Raw genomic sequence first — 7,331 nt, 5'->3', positions numbered from 1 at the left:
ATCTCATTTAATTTCAGAGGTGTTCAAGCCTTAGCAATGGTTTTAATAGTAAGGAAGTAGTAATCATATTTCCATTATACACAAAAGGAAAGTGAAGCACAGAGAGACTATGACTTAGGCAGTGTCCTGGAACAAATTATGAGTAAACTCAGGAATGCTTTTTTGGTCTTATGCTTCCCAGTTCAGTATTTGGTGTGCTATTTGGTATATAAAGAGACTTCTCATAACATTCTTCTCTTGGCTAACTCATCACACCCCTCATAGCAGCCCCCCCAACTTGCTATTTCAATAAAGATTCCAAATCCAAACATCCTAACCTTGATCGAAAGGGTCCCCACAGGCCATATTTCTAAATTACTCTTGTTAATCACTTCTATGGACAATTCCTCCCTTCAGGACAAAGTTTTTACCCGCTTTTATGATCTCTCAGTTCTATAGCTATAGTCACATTTCCCTGGACTCACTGCAGTTCTGCTATAGTCCGGTATAATTTTTTTAAACTTTTCCTAAAATACACCTAAAATCGACAGACCTCATTCATGAATCTGTCATTAAACAGCAATGAAAGTCAGTACCCACAGGTCCAGGGCTCAAGAAAAGGCAGTTCAGTAACACTCAGTAGTGGTATACTAATGAGAACAAAGACTCTAGCAACATTACCGAACATCATGAATCTTGGTGGCAGACCTTGAGACACAAAGATATGCATGTACATGTCCGTGTCTGTGTCAATATACATACACATATATGTGAACATGAACATGCAGCGCACATACATATATATTCTCATATACGTGAAGATATAGATATATACTCTCATATATGTGACAATATATAATACACATATGTATGAATACATATGTATGTTATTTGCATACATTTACACCATTGTCTGAAGGCAAGATGGAAGTAGATGTCATATTTCCTAAGTCTCAGTACAGTACTTCTGCTTTTCTCCCACATATGTGAAAATTTACTAATAAAAGGAATACAATTCACATACCTAAAACACTTTTAAGAGCCTATCAAAATTCCATTCTAAGATGAGTCAATAACACCCACCTCAGCAAAGTCTCAAACAAATTCCATACTGACTGATTTCTTTATTTCACCAGAGAACAACAATACTATTCCTATTCTACCTTACAAAGCCCTTCTACAGTTTAGTTCCCTTTTATACATGTTGAGGGACTTTCTATTCAAGATGTTTTTGGTTAAACACAAAACACTCAATATTTAAATGAAGTTTAAGCATGGTATTCAACAGTGCCTTCAGAGATATCATCTCTCAAAAATGCACATATATCACATTTCAGAGTAATGCAATAGAAAACAGACACTATATGAAATTGTGGGGACACGAGAGTTTGTCTCTTTAAGCCAAGTTTAATCACACATGGTATATAGATCACTCCCCTAATCCCCATAGCTCGACTTTTTAAAAAAATGGTGTTTATTTCTTCTTCAATTGAATTCAAGGTATAAATATTTGAAAGTTTTTATTTTAATAAAATAGGCAGTTTCCAAAATCTTATAATGTGACTTTCTCTTTCCACTACAGAACTGTTTTTTTCAAAACTAAGCTCTTAGAGGTCTAAAAGCAAAAGGCATTCCAAACTATAGTATTTTATCACAAACTCAGTTAGAAGGAACCTTAGTGTACACAGAATCTTAAGAGATATACTCCAACCTCCCACTCTATGCAAGAATTTCCTAGACAAAATCTATGACAGATGGTCATCGTCTCTGTGTTTGAATACTATCAGTGATAGGGAATTTGATACTGTGAGTCAGTCTATTCCATTTTTGGACAGCTTTAATTACTAGAAAGCTCTTCCTAACAGTCAAAATTTGTTTCCCAGTAACTTAATCTCATTCATTCTAGTTCTACACTCTAGGGTTACAAGAATAAATCTCTTGTCTTTTTCCCATGTTAGGGCTTCATGGAAGGCAGCTATCATGTCTCACTCATCTCTTCCCCAGGCTAAACATCCCTAGCAGATGTCCACATATTTGAACTGTTTAATAACATCCATATAATGCTTCTATGCCAATTAAAAAATTTTAATTTAAATGCAAAACAAAAAAATCTGTTTTCTCTCCCTTTTACTTCACCTTCTCTAGGAAAAAAATAAAAACAAAACTTTTGTAATACATATGCATAGTCAAGCAAAAGAAACTCCTGCATTGGTTACGTCCCAAAACTCTGTGTCTCATTCTATACCCTAATTCCATCACCTCCTTGTGAGGACGTGGTTAGCATGCTTCATTATAGGTCCTTTGTAATTATATTCGGTTACTCACTATATTGAGAAGAGTTCTTAAATCTTTCCAAATCTTTTTACTTTTAGTTTTGTTGTAGAAATTGTTTTGGTTCTGCTCACTTCATTCTGTATCACTTCATACAAGTCTTCCTGGGTTTCTCCAAAACTATCCTTTTCATCATTTCTTTCTTTCTTTCTTTTGGTGAGGCAATTGGGGTTAAGTGACTTGCCCAAGGTCACACAGCTAGTGTCAAGAGTCTGAGGCCGGATTTGAACTCAGGTCCTCCTGAATCCAGGGCCGGTGCTCTATCCACTACACCACCTAGCTGCCCCATGTCATTTCTTATAGCAGAATAATATCCCATTACATTCATATAATTTAATTTGTTCAGCCATTCCACAATTGATGGACATTCCTTTAGTTTGTAGTTCTTTGACACAACAGAAAGAGTTGCTAAAATATTTTTTGTTATGGCTTTCCCCCTCTTTTCTTTGATCTCTTTGGTGAATAGACCTAGTAGTGGTATTGCTAGGTCAAAGACCATTGGCTGGACCAGTCAAGTCACAAGTTCTAGCAGTAGTACATCAATGTGCCTATTTTTCTGTAGCCCTTTCAACTTTTGTCATTTTCTGTTTTTGTCAACTGCCAGTCTAATGAATTTGAGGTAAAACCTTGGATATTTTAATTTGCATTTCTCTATTAGTATTTGGAACATTTTTTCCAATTAAAAAAAATAAACTTCCATCAGTTCCTTACACTATCTTGGAAATGAGAACTTTATTAAAGAAATTTGGTATAAAAATTCCTTTTCTGTTTCTCTTCTAATTTTAGATGCATTGGTTCTTATGTAAATTTTATTTAATCAAAATTGTTCATTTTATTTTCTGAGATTATCTCCATCTCTTATTTGATTATGACTGTTCCTTTATTCATAAATCTGAAAGGTAATTTTTTCATTGATTTTTTCTGATTTGTTTATGATGTTGCTCTTTATGTATAAGTCATATATCCATCTGGAATTTATCTTGGTAGAGTGAGATGTAAATCTGTACCTAGTTTCTGGTAGACTTTTCAGTTTTTTACAGTATCAAATGGATTAGTGTATTGTTGTTCTGTTGTTTTAGTGCTATTTGACTCTTCGTGACCCCTTTTGGGGTTTTCTTAGCAAAGATTCTAGAATGGCTTGCCATTTCCTTCTCCAACTCATTTTACAGATAAGGAAATGGAGGCAAACAGGATTAAGTAATGTCCAGGGTCACACAACTGGTAAGTGTCAGAGGCCAGATTTGAACTCAGGAAGAGGAGTCTTCCTGACTCCAAGCCCAGCACTCTAACCACTGTGGCATGCAGCTATCCAGATTAGTGATAGCCATACTTGAATGAAAAAGTAGCATTTCTACTTCAGTCTTTAAAGGCAGTTATCACACTTCATCCTCTGTAAGATTCTCATAGCACTTAGTTCAGTGTGTAGCCACTGAATGCTTAAAGGAAAATTTGACAGAGATAATATCTCTAATATTTATGTGACACCTTTTGTTTTTACATTGTGTTGTTATATGTGTTCATTGCTGAATACATCCCTCTTCTATGGATCAAACAATCGCTTGTAAAATCAACTAAAAACGAAAAAATAGACCAGCAAAACCAGCACATCAACTATGACTAACAGTATTCTTTTAAAAAAAATAAACATTTTTATTTAAAGTTGAGTTCCAAATTTTATCCCTCCTTCCCTCCCTCCCCTCCCCCCCTCCCCCCTTCCTGAGGCAGTAAGCAATCAGATATAGGTTATACATGTGCAATTATGTGAAACTTTGTATAAGAAAACTTGTATTAAAGAAAAAAATGAAAGTGAAAAATAGCATGCTTCAGTCTGTGTTCAATCAATATCAGTTCTTTCTTTGGAGGTGGATAGTATGCTTCATCATTAGTCCTTTGGGATTGTCTTGGATCATTGTATTGTTGAGACTAGACTAACAGCATTCTTAACTCATCTCTGGGAACTAGTTTGGTCCTTAGCAGTCTGTTAAACTTCACATCTTTGAGGTTTGGAGAATGATTAGCTTCTCCTATTTTTGGGAAAAATACATTTTAAATAAGAAATAACACTTTTAAGGTTTTTTGTATTAAAAATAATAAAAAACACTTTTGAACCAAGAAATAATGGCTTGTGATTTCCTTTTTTGGTGGGGAAGAATATGGAAGAATCTAGGTAGGGAGCTAAGCCATGTATATTTTTGTTGTCATTTTAGTTGTGTCTGGCTCTTTGTGATCCTATTTGGGGTTTTACTGGCAAAGATACTGGAGTGGTTTGCCATTTCCTTCTCCAGCTCATTTACAAATGAGGAAATTGAGACAAACAGGGTTAAGTGACTTGTTCAGGGTTATATAGCTAATAAGTGTCTGAGGTTGGTTTTGAACTCAGGTTCTCCTGACTTCAGGGCCCTTCCTCTGTCCACTGCCAACTTGCTGAGTATTTAGCACTGAATATAGCTTTTGCAAGCTGGGTTCTAGTTACTGTCACTCACAAGACAGTGAAGATAGTAATGGTAGTAAAAATAGAACAGAGGATCAGAAATCCAGAACTGAAAAGAACCTCAGAGGTCATCTGGTTCAAGTCCATAATTTTACAGATGAGGAAACTGAAGCCCAGGGTGGGGGTGATGAAGTGATTTTACCCAAGTAGTTTCAGAGGTAGGATTTGAACCCAGGTTCTCCGACTCGAGTCAGTTCTTTATCCAAGGTAAAACATTGTATGTTTCCATTTCTCTTGGTTAAGGGGGACAGAACAATAGCAACCAAGACATTTATTTTTTTTTAATCAGTAAATAGGGATGTTGTTTCCTCCTTACCAATGTTTTTACTCTTCTTATTATTATCAATAGCATTTCTAAAACTTTGTCATGTAGCAGTGAAGAGGGTTATTTATTCCTCTGTTACTGGGAAGGTTCTCAGTTGCAAGTATCAGTTTTTGGTTTTAGATTTATAATTTTATCCTTGTGCTTTGTCCAAGTCTCTGTATCCAGTAATAGTCACATGGTTTAGGGTGTTTTTGTTTTCAATGTTTACTAATCTCAATTGTTTTCCTAGTGCTGAACCATCCTTGTATCCCTGTTACATATTCACCTTTGTGATCCTGTTGTTCAGTCATTTCAGTTGTCTGACTCCACGTTAACCCATTTGGGGTTTTCCTGGCAGAGATACTGGAATGGTCTGCCATTTCCTTCTCCAGCTCATTTTATGGATGAGGAAACTGAGGCAAGCAAGGTTAAATGACTTGCCCAGAGTCACACAACTGGTAAATGTCTGATGCCTGATTTGAACTCAGGAATGGTCTTCCTGACTCCAGGCCTGGGACTCTATCCACTGTACCACCTAGCTGCCCCAACTTTGTCAGTGACTTTCAAAAAATTATATCACTATAGTGTTTTTCTAGTATTAAAATTTTTCTCATCAATATTCATTGGTGACAGATCTATAATTCTTTTTCTTTATTTTATCCTTCCTGGTTTAGGTATTCAGAATATATTTGTCTCACAAAAGGAGTTTGGTTTTCTTGAACAGCTTTTGTGTAGTATAGGTATTAATAGCTTTTTAAAGTGTAATATTGGTTTTTAATGAAGATGTCTTCAATATGTTCCTTCTGGTGACCAAATGGTGTAGTCTAATTTTTCCATGAATGAAAGAACTAGATTTCACCCAACTAGACAGAACAGCATTTAGGAAACATGGTTTTATGGAAAGTTTTTTTTTTTTTAAATGTGTAAGATCAAAGTATATATCCACCCCTGGGCAGAAGTGCATGCAACAGGATTTTCCCCTTCTGTTTCTGATCCCTGACCCACAAAGAGCTATTACTTGCCCTTGCTCCCAATCATCTTGTGTTCATTTCATTTAGACTTACATGCGTATTAGGAGACACATCCGTATCTCCCTCAATAAACTTCTTGAGGACAGGGACTGTTTAATTTTTGTCCTTTGTTTTCCCAACACTAAACACAGTGTCTGGCACAGTGCAGTCACTTAATAAATGTTTGCCAATTAATTGATTCTTTCCAGCAATACAAACACAGCACCACATTTTGATTAAAGGACCTATTAAATAATTTTAGTTTCTGTACCTTTCTTCCTCAGTTCTCAAAGTGCCTGGTCTTGATGGAAAGTAAAATTCAGTCATTAATTTCTCCTGAAAACTATTGAAAACTCAAGGACACCAATTACTGGGGTAAAAAATTCCCCAAAAATAACTCCCGGGAAAAATGTAAATTCATTTGACAGAAATTAGCTTTAGGTCAACCTCTTACACCGTGTAAAATAAAAAGCTCCAAATGAGTACATGACCTAAATGTAAAAGGTCATGTCATTAAAAAAATCAGAGAAAAATAGAATGAGTTACCTTATACAACTATCGCTAATGAGAGAATTTTAATTAAACAAGGAGAAAAAGTGATCAATTACATAAAATTGAAAAGCTTTAGTACAAACAAAATCAATGAAACTTGAATCTAAAAGGAAGCAGTTAACTAAGAAAAATCTTTGCAGCAAATATCTCTGATAAAGATCTTACATCCAAAATGTTTAGAGAATTGATATAAATATATAAGAATAAAGTTACTCCCCAAAAGGTAAACAGGCTGTCTTCAAAATAAGGGATACAGGAATTTAATAAGTATATGAAAGGACCCTCAAAATTACTAATAAGGTTGTAAATTTAAAAAGTTCTGAGGTTTTTACCTCATGCCCACAGCTTCATAAAAGATAACAAAAGATGAATATGGTAGATACTGGAGGTGCTGTGTGAAGAGAGGCACACCAATGAACAAGTGGTAAAGCTATAAATTGGTCCAACCACTTTGGAAAACAATTAGGCATTTTAAATATTTAAAAGTATTTTTAAAAAACCCCATTAAAGATACATAGCAATTAAACATACCTAGTAATTCCACTATTAGTCATAACAGGTTGAAGAAAGGGTATGGTTTCATGTATTTAAAAATAACAAAAGAACAGCTCTTTTTTGTAGTAGAAGGAAAGTAAATACCCACTGATTGGAAAATGGCTGAATA

This window comes from Dromiciops gliroides, chromosome 6 (assembly GCF_019393635.1).
Source record: "Dromiciops gliroides isolate mDroGli1 chromosome 6, mDroGli1.pri, whole genome shotgun sequence".
NCBI classification, from domain to species: domain Eukaryota; kingdom Metazoa; phylum Chordata; class Mammalia; order Microbiotheria; family Microbiotheriidae; genus Dromiciops; species Dromiciops gliroides.
This window is presented reverse-complemented; position numbering follows the sequence as displayed.